At 43.4% G+C, this 14444-nt stretch overlaps 1 protein-coding gene across 1 annotated transcript in view; it reads left to right on the top strand.

Annotated features, from left to right (window-relative positions):
* The first annotated feature begins 2731 nt into the window (after positions 1–2731).
* LOC148502840 (cytochrome P450 2A13-like) overlaps positions 2732–14444 on the top strand; it is a 96956-nt gene continuing 85243 nt past the window's right edge. Inside the window, exon 1 of the mRNA XM_088449312.1 lies at positions 2732–2748. The gene's annotated coding sequence lies outside the window, so the exon portion shown is untranslated. The remainder of the gene's footprint in view (positions 2749–14444) is intronic.

Genomic DNA, 14444 nt, shown 5'->3' with positions numbered 1-14444 from the left:
AAGAAAGCCTGTGTGTTAAGTCCTACATAAGTAGGAGGTTATAATAAAAAGTGTATAAAGTGCTACATATATAAAAAACAAACTAAAGAAGTCAAAAAGTGTACATTATGATACCATGAAACAGTCCAGCCACACTAGCCCAGAGAGTCCCGCACAATACCAGTCCCAAAACTGACACAGTATATATTTATATTTTCAGGGCTGTATAGAGTGCCGCCGGACCCCTTCATAGAGCGGGTGTGGCCTAATTGTGGGAGTCATGGCTATGCCCTCTTGAAAAAAATAAATATATTTTTGCAGCGCCGCGTAGCGGCACTGCGCGCCGGGGAGGGGGTGCTCTGAGCCCCTCAGCCCGGCACAAAGCTAGGGGGGGCACGATCAGTGTGATCGCTCTCCCCCTTAGGTATAGGCGATTGCTGTGGCTGCTGCTTAGCAACAGCGAGCAATCTCCCACTGCATCCCAGCACATGCTGTGTGCTGGGCTGCTGCAGAGGGAGGGAGGAGGGAGGAAGGGAGGGGGAGCAGCGCCGGACCCAGGCCCCGCCGGGCCCCCCCGGGTAAACTGTACCCCCCCCCCCTCGGCGCTCCTGTATATAATAGGTCTTACCCTCAAACGAAGCCCTGGGTGCATCCTGTTAATTTATAGTTTTTTTGCACTCTGACAAAGCCGTGTACCTGTTCTGTTTATTTACGCACAGCAATAAATGGGTTTAACATGACTGATTTAAGAAATGCATACATACAGCTAATGTGCACTGTTTAGAAAGTATTTCTTCTTGGCTTCTAAATTAAAGCAAGACACAGGGAGTTAACCCACATTAGCTGGTTTCTAGCAGTGTGTAATTGTATTGTTCTAGGCACTCTGACAAAGCCGTGTAAGCATTCTATTGATTTATAACTTTAACACTCCTAAAGAGCCATGTACGTATTTTATTTATTTATAGCACAGCAGTTAATGAGTTTTAACAAGGTCAGTTTGAGGAGTGTATACATATAACTATTGTTCACTGCTTAATTTGTAATATTGTATTCCTCGTAAGTAGAAGCTGCCTGATTTAATACAGTCAATCACCCGGGACATAGACGTGAAGTAAATGCATTCAAAAAAGTTATATCATAGCATCCCTTGTATAGAACTTCTAAAAATTAGTACAGTTGTTAGAAAAAACATATATATTCTCTCAAGTATGATATATATGGATTAATATCAAAACACTCCTGAATGAGGCACACTAATTAAGCCTTTGTAACCAATGGATAAATGTAGTAACATCTATTATACATAGAAGTTTAAGAGCACATACATTCAGCCACTCTTTGTATCTAGAAATAACAGTCGGAAGTTGATTTCATAAGGCTACTGATCGCTAACCATAGTAGATAATATACAAAGACAGCAGTGCATCATCACACAGCCAATGCACGTTTCTCAATTTGCTTTCTCAAGGCTATAGCCTTGAGAAACCAAATTGTAAAACGTGCGTTTGGCTGTGTGCTGATAGTAAGTAAATAGTAAGTATATTGGCCCTCATTCAGACCCACTCGCGAGCGGCTGTCCGCTCGCAAGTGGGTCGATGGTCTGCACTGCACATGCGCACGACGGAGGGAGCTCCGTTGTGCGCATGCGTGAGACGCGACGAGTGAAGGACTTTCCTTCGCTCGGAGTGTCTCATCAAAGGGGGCGTGCTGTCGATGTTGACTGACAGCACGCCCCCTTTGGTGGGTGTGCCGGGGGCGTGCCTGCCAGACGGAGGCGTTCCCAAGGGAACGCCTACCGTCTGAAGCCGGCCCCACTGACATCACTAGTGATGTCAGTGGGAGTGATTTTGACTCTGATAGAGCCAAAATCACTCCTGGCCTTGCGGTTGAAAAACTCAACCGCAGGCTTTTGCTCGCAGTTTCGATGGTCGCGATGGTCAAGACCATCGCGACCATCATCCTGCACGCTCGTATATGCTGTGGGTGGTGACCCACAGCTATACGAGCGTCCAGGAGGACGCTCCATATTAATGGAGGTGGGCCCTGATTCAGAGCGAGCGCTCTGGTCAGAGCGTCCGGCTCTGAATCAGGGCCATTGTAATTTAAAATTAATTGTAAATATCTGTGTTATACCTGCAGATCATAAAATGATGGAGGGATCACTGTTTTTTAAATTAGTAGTTGATGGTCCAGCCGCTATATAATACAAAGAGAAGGAAATTATTAGTATGTGACAGTGTTCCATTTTTAATCAGCAACTTATATTATAGCTGTGTACTGTAGGTATGGGTTACAACAATTTGCAAAGGCATGATTTCTCAAAGGCAGCTTAGTATGTTGATGTGACAGTACAGTGATCTAATCTGGCAGATAATAATATAGTCACTTAATGTAGATTGTTACAATAGAATATATCACATTTGTTAATAAGCAGCTTAGCTGCAGATATGTTAATAGCAGCATAAAAAAAAATTCTACTTCAAATCCAAAATATTTTTTTACAATGTGAATGTTTAAAAGATAGTTGTGGTTGTAAATATCTGCCATTAGTTACATTGTAGATTGCCTAACCCTCTAGTTTGGTACGATGCCAGACTTTGAGTAAAGTGCTGTTACTGGTGCATGCTGGGAGGTCTCTTAAGGTAGAATATAGGTTAAGCAAATACATCGCTTTAATTATGCCTGTACTTCAGATACCCACAGCCTTGAGGAAGAGAAGCTGAGTCGTCCTGAATCATCGGCTTCATAGAGACTAGCAGGCAGAGAGATGTAAGTTCTGCATGGGAATGCTATTTTGATATTATTGCACTTGACACATTGCTTTTGTGCAAGCTTTTTGAATCTATGAGCTGCTCAAACTTGCCATATTGTGACATTCAATGCTGGAACAATGCTTTCATGTTTTGATGTGATACCATCTTTAAAACTGGCTACTATGAAAATAGTACTACTCTGTTTCACTCTGTATTGCTGCAACCAATGGGATTCGTTTAGGAAGCCGGTGGTCGCAATCCCGACCGCCGGCTTCCTGACTACACAATCCCGGCTAGGGTTAAATGACAGGCGTCTATAATCTAGATCCGATCGAAGGGATGCCGGGCGCCGCAAGCGGACAGCCGCGGGGGGGAGGGGAGGATTAGGGCTCCCGGGAGGGATTTAGGGTTAGGCTAGGGGGAGGGTGGGTTAGGATTAGGCACCCCCGGGGGGAGGTTAGTTTTAGGCACCCCCCGGGGGACTTTGGTTTAGGCACTTGGGGGGAGGTTAGGGTTAGGCACTTGGGGGGAAGGTTAGGGTTAGGCACTTGGGGGGAAGGTTAGGGTTAGGCACTTGGGGGGTAGGGTTGCCGCTGCCGGGATCTGCTCCTCTGTCGGCCTCACGCTGCCGGGATTTGAACTGCCGGCCATGCGGCCGCCGGTATTTCATACTGAATGCGCAAGCAACTTGGAATGTCATTATACAGGTACGTATTGTTTACGTGTGGCTGAGATCCATGCACACACAGTGAACAGAGGGCCAGTGATCGACCAAGCCATGGCTCTGCTTCAGAAGTCAGGCATGCAGTGGCCCATGTTGTGCCCGAGAGTCCACAAGTGCAGCGGCAGCAGGTGGGAGTGATAGAGACATGAATGGGCAGTGACATACGTATGGAAGGAACAAAGAGAGCTATGAAAGTGGATTGAGGGATACAGGGCCCCATTTATTAATGATCACTTTTGCATTGCGATCAGGACATGTCAGTACCAACCATGATCACATTGCAAAATGCGATAATAATGGCTTGATGTATTAACTGGCAGATGCAGGGAGATGAGCTCCGAAGGATCAAGTCCCTGCAATGTCTCCAGATTGCTCCCTGAGCTGCTGTGCATGCGCAGTCCCACTTGCTGCACATGAGCAGCAGCCATTGCTGGGGGAGGATTCCGGAGGATCCCTCCACAGGCTAGTTATGGAGTCTGTAGCCATTGGCTAGAGTGGCTAATGCAGTGGTGTAGGTTCATCGCAGACGCCCAGAGGCAAGTTATAATTTGGTGCCCCCACCCCAGTCACAGCCGCTGACACTGTAATGTAGCATTTCGCATGCAGACAGGCTATAGATAGAAGAAGGTGGCAGCTGATGGTCTAACATGGAGCTCTCTACTAGTGTATGCTCAGATGCCGGGAAGGGGTGCCATGTATTGGGCGGCCATGATGGTATACTCCGGGTATATAATTACAGCCCTAAGTGTGGTAAATATGTTGTGGACAATTGAGGAGGTGCCCCTTCAGAGCTGGAGCCCGGCGGCAGGCGCCTCCATTGTCTCCCATAGTTCAGCCCCTGGGCTAATGCCATCTTCAGATGGCATTAGCTGCTGGTGCCAATATCGGAAATGCATAACATTCAGGATATTTGTACATCTGGCAGCATTGCATCCCCCATAGAAATCTATCAGGGAGGCGGCTGCCAGTGGAACTGGAGGGATTGCAGCAGATATCGGAGATTTCTGCTGCAGTCCCTTATTAGTACATCCGGGGAATACTTAATATTTCATGTAAACCCCTGAAAATGGGTGTTTTTGGGGACTTTACCTCAAATATTCAATGATAAATGGGCCCCACAGTATGAAGGGGACAATGATAAAGTTATAGAGAGGTCAATGACAGACATATGGATGGGCGGTGAGAGAGAAATAGAGGGGCAATGAGATATTAAGGGATTATGATGTGTCATAGTATTATCACATGTCTATTATGTTCTGCTTCAGTTGCTGACTTATTCAAAAACCATATAACTAGAGATGTGCAGTATAGTTTTCCTGAAAAACAAACATATCCAAACTTAGGGGTTCCGAGTCTAATTGAGTCCCGGCTCGGATCACTTTTGTGGTTCTCAGTAGAACCTTCTTCTAGCTCGGGCCAGCTGTAAATGCGGAACTCTGGTTTAAAACCCAAATCTCAGTTTTGAATTGCATGTGAACAGATCCAAATTACATGATTTAGCTGATTTAACCCTGCATCAGGCACAGCTGGTCTGACAGGCGCCACAAAGCTGTTCTCGCTCACCTCTCTGCCGCAAGGGGGTGCAGGGGCCTGTTTGAAACCTCCCTAGTCAGTTTTTCTGCAATCTGCATGGAGTGACCTTCTTGGCCTCTCAGGCTCATTGCGCCCGAACTCGTCCGACTTTTGAAGGTAAGTATTTATTATTATATTCTCACAATTTTGTGCATTTTGCTCATTTTATGAAAGAAAATTACAAAGGTCGTGGGTATTTTGTGGAAATATGTAGGTTTGTCCAGGGTGGCCGTACATTTGCCAAAACCAAAACACTGGGGTCAAAGCACATTTCTAAATATGACAAATATTTTGTAGATGTCAAAAGTTATTCAAAGCTGCCAGTATCAGCAACCCTGGTATCTAACTGGAGCCTGATTTCCAACTTTTTCAGACTGTTTTTGTCTAAAAAAAAAAATTATATATATATATATATATATATATATATATATCAGCAGAAAGCCCGGCACTCCAAGGATAAATAGAAAGTGCCTTCCTAAGGGGTAGCCGTCGTTATGGGTCTTGCGCCAAAGGGGGCATGCTGTCGATGGTGATTGACAGCACGCCCCTTTGGTGGGCGTGCTGGGGGCGTGGCTGCCCAGACGGAGGCGTTCCCATGGGAACGCCTACCATCTGGGTCCGGCCCCACTGACATCACTAGTGATGTCAGTGGGAGTGATTTTGGCTCTGATAGAGCCAAAATTACTTCAGGGCTTGCGTCATACGAGACCCTACTGCAAGGGTCTAGTCGCAAGCCCGATGGTCGCGATGGTCTTGACCATCGTGACCATCATCATGGACGCTCGCATAAGCTGTGGGTGGCCGCCTCGCAAAAAAAAAAAAAACACGCCCTGATTCAGAGCGGGCGCTCTGTTCAGAGCGTCCGGCTCTGAATCAGGCCCTCGGTCCACTCTCAGGGCTTCATTCAGAGGCGGCTGTACGGTCGCCTCGATGTTTGTCCAGTGCGCATGCGCACGAGGGAGCCGGCTCCTTCGTGCGCATGCGTGAGACCCGCTACGACCGACAGCGCCGGTCGTAGTGGGTCTCTTTCCAAAGGGGGCGAGCTGTCGATGTTGATTGACAGCTCGCCCCGTTTGGAAGGTGGGCCGGGGGGGGTGGCAGCCCAAACGGAGGCCAGAAGCTCTCCAGGGCTTGCGACAAGTGAGACCCTACCCTAGGGTCTCGTCGTAAGCCCCGATGGTCTATGACCATCGCGACCATCACCCTAGCGGTTGTTAGAGCTGTGGGTGTAAACCCACAGCCTAACGACCCAAACAGAGGCGGCCGGTAAGGATGCAAGCGGCCGCCCAGTTTCTGAGCGACCGCTTGCATCCTCCGACCGCCTCTGAATCAGGCCCACAGACCGTTAATTGACAAGGGATTATACATGGAGGTGGATAGCTGCTCGTCACATGTCACATGCTGAGTTATTGCATTGAGAAGCATTGTCTGTGCTTGGCATTAGTGGTGATGTGAGTCAAAGATTGACAAATCCTTATCAGTACACTGGGTGGTGATGAAGACTAAAAAATTTATGAAATAAATAGAAAATATTGTCATATATATTGGAGAGTGCCCTTCTTTTATGTACTTTTAAGATGTGTTTGAAGAGCGGAATAAAATGGTGTGGCACCCCAAAAAGTTGGATTTCATTAAAGGAAGAGTGCAGGAGCAAATGGAATATATATATATATATATATATATATATATATATATATATATATATATATATATATATTAGGGGTGTGCACCGGCCACTCTCTCGACCTACTCTCCAGCCTTTGGGGGATTTTTTCCAGCACATACAAGACCTTGAGTGCCATCCATTTCAAGTGGATATATATATATATATATATATATATATATATAATTCATAAGGATTATGCACACACTTTGTGTCATTCACTTCAAATTTGAGTACCAATATCTAGTACTCCCTTTAATATCCAAAGAGAATGAAAGCACTGCTACTTGACTCCAAGGTCACTTGCAATGTTCTTTTTAATGTTCACCACCCAGTAAAAAACACCAACACTGTATATATTTCAACCATCAAGATACAGTAAAGACTGTTCAAATATGTATCTTAATGCTCATGCTTGTCTGTCGACTTCATGTCACCAACATTACAGCATGGCTCCCAAATACATGTGCATACACTGGGAGAGGAAAGAAATTGTCCAGCAGTCTGCCAAAAAAGTTGTTACTAATAAATCCAGCGATTGCCATAAGTGAAAAATATAAGACATAGTATCTTTATGATAGGAATTTCCTAGGTGGTAATGTATACCTCCTTCAGAGAATATGAAAAAGATGAAAAAATAGTACTAAAGCAATAATATGTTATCATAAATTAGAGATCAATGATAATAGAAAATAACTGAAAAACTTAATATTGAGAATCCCATCAGAGAGAAGGAATATCTTTGCTGTGGTGTAGATCACGATCCTTTGTCCTAAATAAAGATCAAGATGGTGACCCTATATGGTGGTTGTAGAACCATATTAACACTCTGATGATATGTAATATATGGACTAGGGAGAGCTGGAAGTAGGGAAGGGCAAATTAAAAATTGGCAGTCCAAAGAGAAGACAAAATAGGACAGGGAATCACAAATAGATTGTCAATATTGCTGTGATAAGAATTTCAGAGAGGAAAGGATATGATTCTCTACAAGGTAAAGTATCATGATATGAAAAAGTAAATCCATTATCAGGATTACATTAAGTGAAATGTAGAAACTATAGATGTTATTCCTAATTAAGGAAAGCTCCATAGCTATTATATTTATTAAGACCGTATGGTGTGAGAGTACCCAACTTGAAGATCCAGCGGCTTTCTTTCCTTAGTAGTTCTTTATTAAGATCCCCACCTCAAATGCCTAGTTTGGCCCTTTCTAAGCCAAAAGCTTTAATGCCCATATATTCTCCTTTATGGGTCATGTGAAAGTGCCTAGCGACCGATGTTAGTTTCTTCAGTCTTTGAAGATCTTTGGTTGCATTGTGTATGTTGCCAATGTGTTCTAAGATACGGGTTTTCAAAGGTCTTGTTGTCATACCTACATATTATTTGCCACATCTGCATTCCAGGCAATAGATAGTTCCTACTCTATTACATTTAATGTAATATCTCAGTTGCAAGGTTTTGCAAAATTGATCCTCTTTTCTGTTGATTCAGTTTTAGCCATAAAGGGACATGCATTGCATGACCCACAAGTGTGGGATCCTACCAATACTGGTTGGGATTTATTCCTGCCCTCATAATGGCTTCGGACCTATAAGTCTTTGAGGTTTGTCGATCTTCTTCATCCCATCGATACCTTTGGTTGTAGTTTCTGACCCAGATTCACAGCCATAAGTACTATTGGCCACTTATCCTGGATTATTTTACTGATAGTTTGCTACTCCTGGTAGAAATTGCCTATGAATCTTATCATTCCCTGTTCCTTGTCCTTTATCTTATTTTGTGTGAATATCAGAGTTTTCCTATTGATGTATTTCATATAATTAATCACTCTCTTGATACTCCTATGACTATAACCTCTTTCCCGTAGTCTTACCGTCAGCTCCTGGCATCTCAATCTGAATTCCGCATTGTTAGAACAATTTCATCTCAAACGGAGGAATTCCCCTTTGGGGATATTGTGAATTGTGGGGGGAAAATGTGAGCTGCTGCTGTGTAAAAGACTATTGGTTGCTGTACTCTCTCTGTGCAAGTCCGTGGTCAGCTCATAGTTTTCATCTCTCAAGATTTTGAGGTCCAGGAATGTTGTTACTGATATCTGAGGTCAGCCTTAGGTTTAACTGATTGAGGTTGAGTAAATTCAGGAATATCCGAAACTGTTCCTCAGATCCAGTCCAGATCATAAATATGTTGTCTATATATCGTAACCATAAACTTACATATTGTGTATAATCTTCATTTGTTTTTCAAAAGACCACCTCCTGCTCCCACCAGCCTAGATATATATTGCCGTAGATGGTGGCACAGGATGAGTCCATTGCTGTGCCCTGGGCCTGCAAGACGAACTGACCCACAAAGGTAAAATAGTTATTTTTGAGAACAAAGACCAAAAGATCAAGAAGAAAGGTATGTAAATCACCAGTATTCTCCTTTATTCTCAAAAATAACTATTTTACCTTTGTGGGTCAGTTCTTCTTGCAAGTCCTGTGCCCTTTTTTCACAACCTCTGTTACTTATCTAATTTTTCATACTACAATAACTGCTACTGAGGAGAGGAACACTCATTAAGGTCATTTGTTGCTTGTAAGCAGATGATTTAACAGCAGTATCTTACTCCTCAGATTTAGCAGTTATTTTAAACCATACTTATCCTCTTTCTGTTTAATTTTCTGATAACACATACCACCATATGAAAAGGGTCTGTTTGATTCCCCAAAAATTAACTTTACTTATGCACATGATTTATATGCCTTTTCACCCTCTATTATGAATATGGTGAATCACACTGTATTAATATCCTTACATAACATGTGGTGAAGCTTATTTATGACCAGAAATTGTGAGGATTAATGGTTTATCCAATTATTCAGTGTGATACAGTGAAATAGATTAGATATATGTTGTATTTGTCTTTCTGTGGTGTTTTGTCTAAGTATTTGTGATATTAGTGATATATTACATTAAAATACAGTCTTTTAACAGATATAAAGAAGTTTGTGCCCCCAACAAAAAGTTTTCTTTCCTTCCTTTTGTTCTACCTAGAATCCTCAGTGTATGCATGCCACATAGATCTCTAGACAAACTTGAACATCACGTTAATCAAGTTGAGAAACTGGATCATGTTCCCATTTTCCACAGGGTGTATCTAATGGTAACTATCTGAGAAAACAAACATCCAACCTAGCCCATTCTTAAAGGAGTGCTAGAAGTCCTCATCATTACCATATTTGCTCATAGCTGCAGATAATTCCTCCTGAGTAAAGGAACCATTATCCATGAATATGAACATTTGGAAAAAATTCAAGAATTTCCACATTAGCTTTGTCAAGTTTGATTAGAAGGACACATCATCAGAGCACCTCTGATTGTAGATCATAAGGATAAAACCAGAAAAAATACAATTCCCTCAAACTAGACTATAGTGTACCTGCCAGCAGGACAAATTACCTGTTACCAGAATTACATCTTACATACATGGAGATAAGGGGCCAAATGTGGATGCAAATCTCATCACAGCTGCGATCCCATTGGCAGTGGTTGTGCAAAAATATTCAAATGTTCCAGCCATCATAATTTATAAGGAGACACCTACTAGCAGCTTCTCAAGTCCACCGCTTGCATACACACACACACTATCAGTCACACCATCAATCTTTTGTGCAAATCTGTGGTCACTCAGAACATCCATCAGAAATAAATCTTTGAAGTCCAGTGGTCGAAGTGGGAATTTTGAAGTGGTGGTATGGAGATGCACTGGTGCACGCAAAAAAATGGGCACGGCTACGTGTCATGAGGGTGTGGCCTCTAAAAATGGGGGGGGTATTGCGTACATTTCTCATTCCTTCCTTTCTTCTCTCACCCTTTGCAACTCTCACTCTTCTTAAACACATACTGTAGACACCCTCCGCAGAAAATAAATAAATCACTTAAGCTTTGCATGTAATAAAAACCACACACATTGGCACCCATAAGGAAAAAAATATCAAACACATACTATAGGCCCCCCCAGGAAATAAATAAGTTACATGAGCTTTGCATGAAAAGAGAAACACACATTGGCACCCATAGATCAAACACATAGGCCCCTGCAGGAAATATATACATTACATAAGCCTTGTATGAAAATAAACATACATTGGCACCCATAGGGAAATAACAAACACATAGGCCCCCACCGCAGAAAACAGTCACTTACATGAAATATGTTATATACACTGCACTAGTGTAGAGCAATACACTAAAGTATGTTCTTTTATGACATAATATTAGGCTGAGGAAAGTGCCACCTTACTGCTTCTCCTATCAGGAGATGTGACTGATGGAGGGAAGAGCAGTATGACACCTGGCCCGGCAGAGCTCTGTATGAGAAGGCTGTGGCTGCCCTGCAAGCCACTGTGGCCTGTGGGGGGTTGTATCTGTTACTGGCCAGTGGCTGGGGATCGTGGCTGTTACCGGCCACAATGCATGCTACGGGGGCCTGGGGAAGGTGTCGGCTGATACTGGCCAGCAGCGGGGGATAGCGGCTGTTACTGGCCGCAGCAGCAGTGCACATTTCATGGGCTGGGGGAGGTGGCGGCTCTTACTAGCAGCACCAGCAAGCCACCTTCAAGCCTATACAGACCGACAGCCCAGGGCGGGGAACGGGCACTGGCGGAAGAATAGGCACCGGCTGGAGGACAGGCACAGGCGGGAATGTAGATGGGCTGCAGAACACTGTCAGTTCCAGACTCCTGCAGCTGGCTTTAGGTTTAGGTGCTGTCCTCCTGTAACAGCCAGTGAGCACTAGTGATGGGTAGTTCACAAATGATCAGTTCAAAATAAACTGATCTTCAAAATTAACTAGTTCACAGCTCTGGCAAAGATAATTTCATCAAGAGCTAAAACAAGTGGGAGGAGTTAGACACAGTGACAGAGAGAGCACAGCAGCTCCATTAGGCATGAGTCAGTACTGCTATGCTCAGACTTTGTGAGGGCTATGTGTGCAGCTCATTGAACTAGATTGTCATGACTCATTCTTCTGGCAACTAGTTCAATTAGATCAGTGACTCATGTGGAGCTCATTGAAAGAGATTGTCATGATGAATCTTTGAATCATTCTCCTGGCATATAGGTCAGTAGTTTAAAAGTCACATGACACATTCCCCATCAGCTCTCTCACATACAGTCATTATGAGTCAATACTGCTAAACTAACACAGGGGGCACTGCTGTGATCAGAAATATGCATTGTATGGATCTGAAGTATATTGCCAGGATTCATTCTCCTAGTATATTAATTCACAATACACACTCCTAATCATTTTAAGACACAGTGCTGAGTGCTGCATGCTATATAGTGTAGTTATGTTTACTCCACAAGACATAGGGGGAGATGTATCAAACCTTCAAGAGAGATAAAGTGGAACCTATCAGCTTCTGTCATTTTATAGAATATGCTTGAGACCATCCCCATATTTTTAAGTGGAGGCTGTAATCCCACCCAACCTATTGTTAATCTACAGTAGCTCTAGTGTGCATTAAGTAACATTAATGGGTGCAATTAAAAAATGAGGCAGAGGCAGTGCCAGATTAAGGCTCACATGGGCCTGGAGCTGAAATTTATGAAGGGCCTATTGTGTGTTGCTGCAGGGAGTGTGACAAGCACTGCGGCGGTGTGACGTCGTGATGTGGGGGTGTGACCAGTCTTATGTGGGTGTTAAAAGGTTTTGGGGGGGTTGTGAAAGGGTGAGAACTGTATTGTCTGCCTTTCCTTGACTGCTAGAATAGTTTAAAGTAATAAAAAAATTTAATTGTTCACTGATTATCGGCATATTTCTATAAATGTTCCCTAATCCCTAGCCACTGCAGTAAATCAATAAATTAGCTGTTGCCTTTACTTGGCAATACTAGACCAGGGTGGTAAGGGTTAACTTATTGCTTTGCAGATGTGCATGCGTGTGCTGATTTGGGATTTAGTTTTACATGTTAATAAAAAAAATCTAATAAGGTTTAAAATAAAAAATATTTAAAATGATAAAAAAAAGGCTCAAAAGTCTTTTCATAAAAAAATTTTGGGGGTCTATTTACTAAGCAGTGTTAGGAGACAGAGTGAAATGAGATAAGGTACCAGCCAATCAGCTCCTAACTGCCATGTCACAAGCTGTGTTTGAAAAATGATAGTTGGGAGCTGATTGGCTGGCACCTTATCACTTTTCACTCTGTCTCCTAACACTTCTTAGTAAATAGACCCCTTAATCTGTTAATTACCATCCAGAGATAGTAGTGTTAACAGAACATGTAATGCGGCGGTACAAGTACCTCTACAATACTAGTTAAATAGGATTCTCCATGTAGATGCTTTGGGAAGCCTCCACCAGATCATCTAGTCAGAGCGCAAGTAAATAAATATATGTTATATATATATATATATATATATATATATATATATATAAAATGAATTAGGATGCAACAGGTAATACCTGAGCAAACACCTCAGGCGGCACTCATGGCTTCTGGAAAATGCTATCTCCAGAGGCAAAGACTCAGCTTGGCACTGTCAGCATTGTAGAGTAATCGAAAGTTCCTAGCACGTAACCAGAGCTACTTCTGCTAATAATGTAGAATTTTATAGGACTATGCTCTAAAAATAAACTAATACAACACTAAATGGGTAAATTCTGAATAGTTTATTAAAGGATATAGGGTTAAATTATCAATTAATATTTGCAGGATATTCCCTGAAGACACCACCAAAACGAAAGTACTTTTTTGGGGTGTCCTGTGGTACTTTTTAAATGTTTTTTGACACAGTTAACCTTAGGGGGGACTGTCCAAGGGGTGCTGGAGGGTTCCAGCAATGTTGCACCCCAAAACCCCTATTTTGCACTTGTTTTTGACACCTATTCATAGGTGAAAACTTTTCGCAGGTTTTTGCCATTGACTTTTCGCACCTGCAAAAAGTCAATGAAATTTAATACGGGGATAAGTGCAGAATGGCGAAATGATGTAATTGGCTTTTCGACGCCTAATTGAATATGCCCCTTATACTGGCTGCTGGAACTCCTCTGCTGGAGCCAGGACATCTGCGTCCAAGGATGCAGAGCCTGGCATCGGCACACCTACAAATTGGGGCAACATGCCCACTGTTTTGTAGAACAGTTCCGGGGCGCTTCCACAACATGTCAATCATGCTGAGAGGGGACTGGACTGCGAGTGATCTGATGTTATTAAATCACCATATGCTGGAATACAACCAAGAAGGGAATATTCGAATATACTACTCACACCTCCTGGGTTGCAGGTTTACAATCAGGTACTTGGTCTCAATTCCATGGTTGCCATGTGCTCAGATGTTTGCTGCTGTCAGATAGCTGTTAGGAGGGTTTTGGTAGAAAAAAAAAGGGCTGCCTGCACACACAGTATGGCTGAGTCTCACCATGGGGATGGAGCTTAACATGACCAGGAGGCTCCCACACTAGTGGCACATTTCAGGTGACCAGGGACAGAGCTTATCGAGACCAGGGGCTAACCCATAAGCACACTGGTGACACAGCGTAATTTGCCGGGGGGCGGAGCTTAGGTCGACCAAGGGACGGAGCTTAGAGTGAGAAGGGGGCATCCACTCTGGGAATACAGCTTTGTAAGGTTGTGGGCAGCCAGGAGGCAGAGTTTACTGAGACAAGGGGGCTTCCACACTGGTGACTCAGACAGGTTCGTATATACGGGGGAAGAGCTTAGCGTGAGTAGGGGCGGAGCTTAGTGCGAGTAGGGGGCGG

This window comes from Taudactylus pleione, unplaced genomic scaffold, assembly GCF_031769625.1.
Source record: "Taudactylus pleione unplaced genomic scaffold, aTauple2 ptg000481l, whole genome shotgun sequence".
In the NCBI taxonomy this organism is placed as follows: Eukaryota; Metazoa; Chordata; class Amphibia; order Anura; family Myobatrachidae; genus Taudactylus; species Taudactylus pleione.
This window is presented reverse-complemented; position numbering and strand designations above follow the sequence as displayed.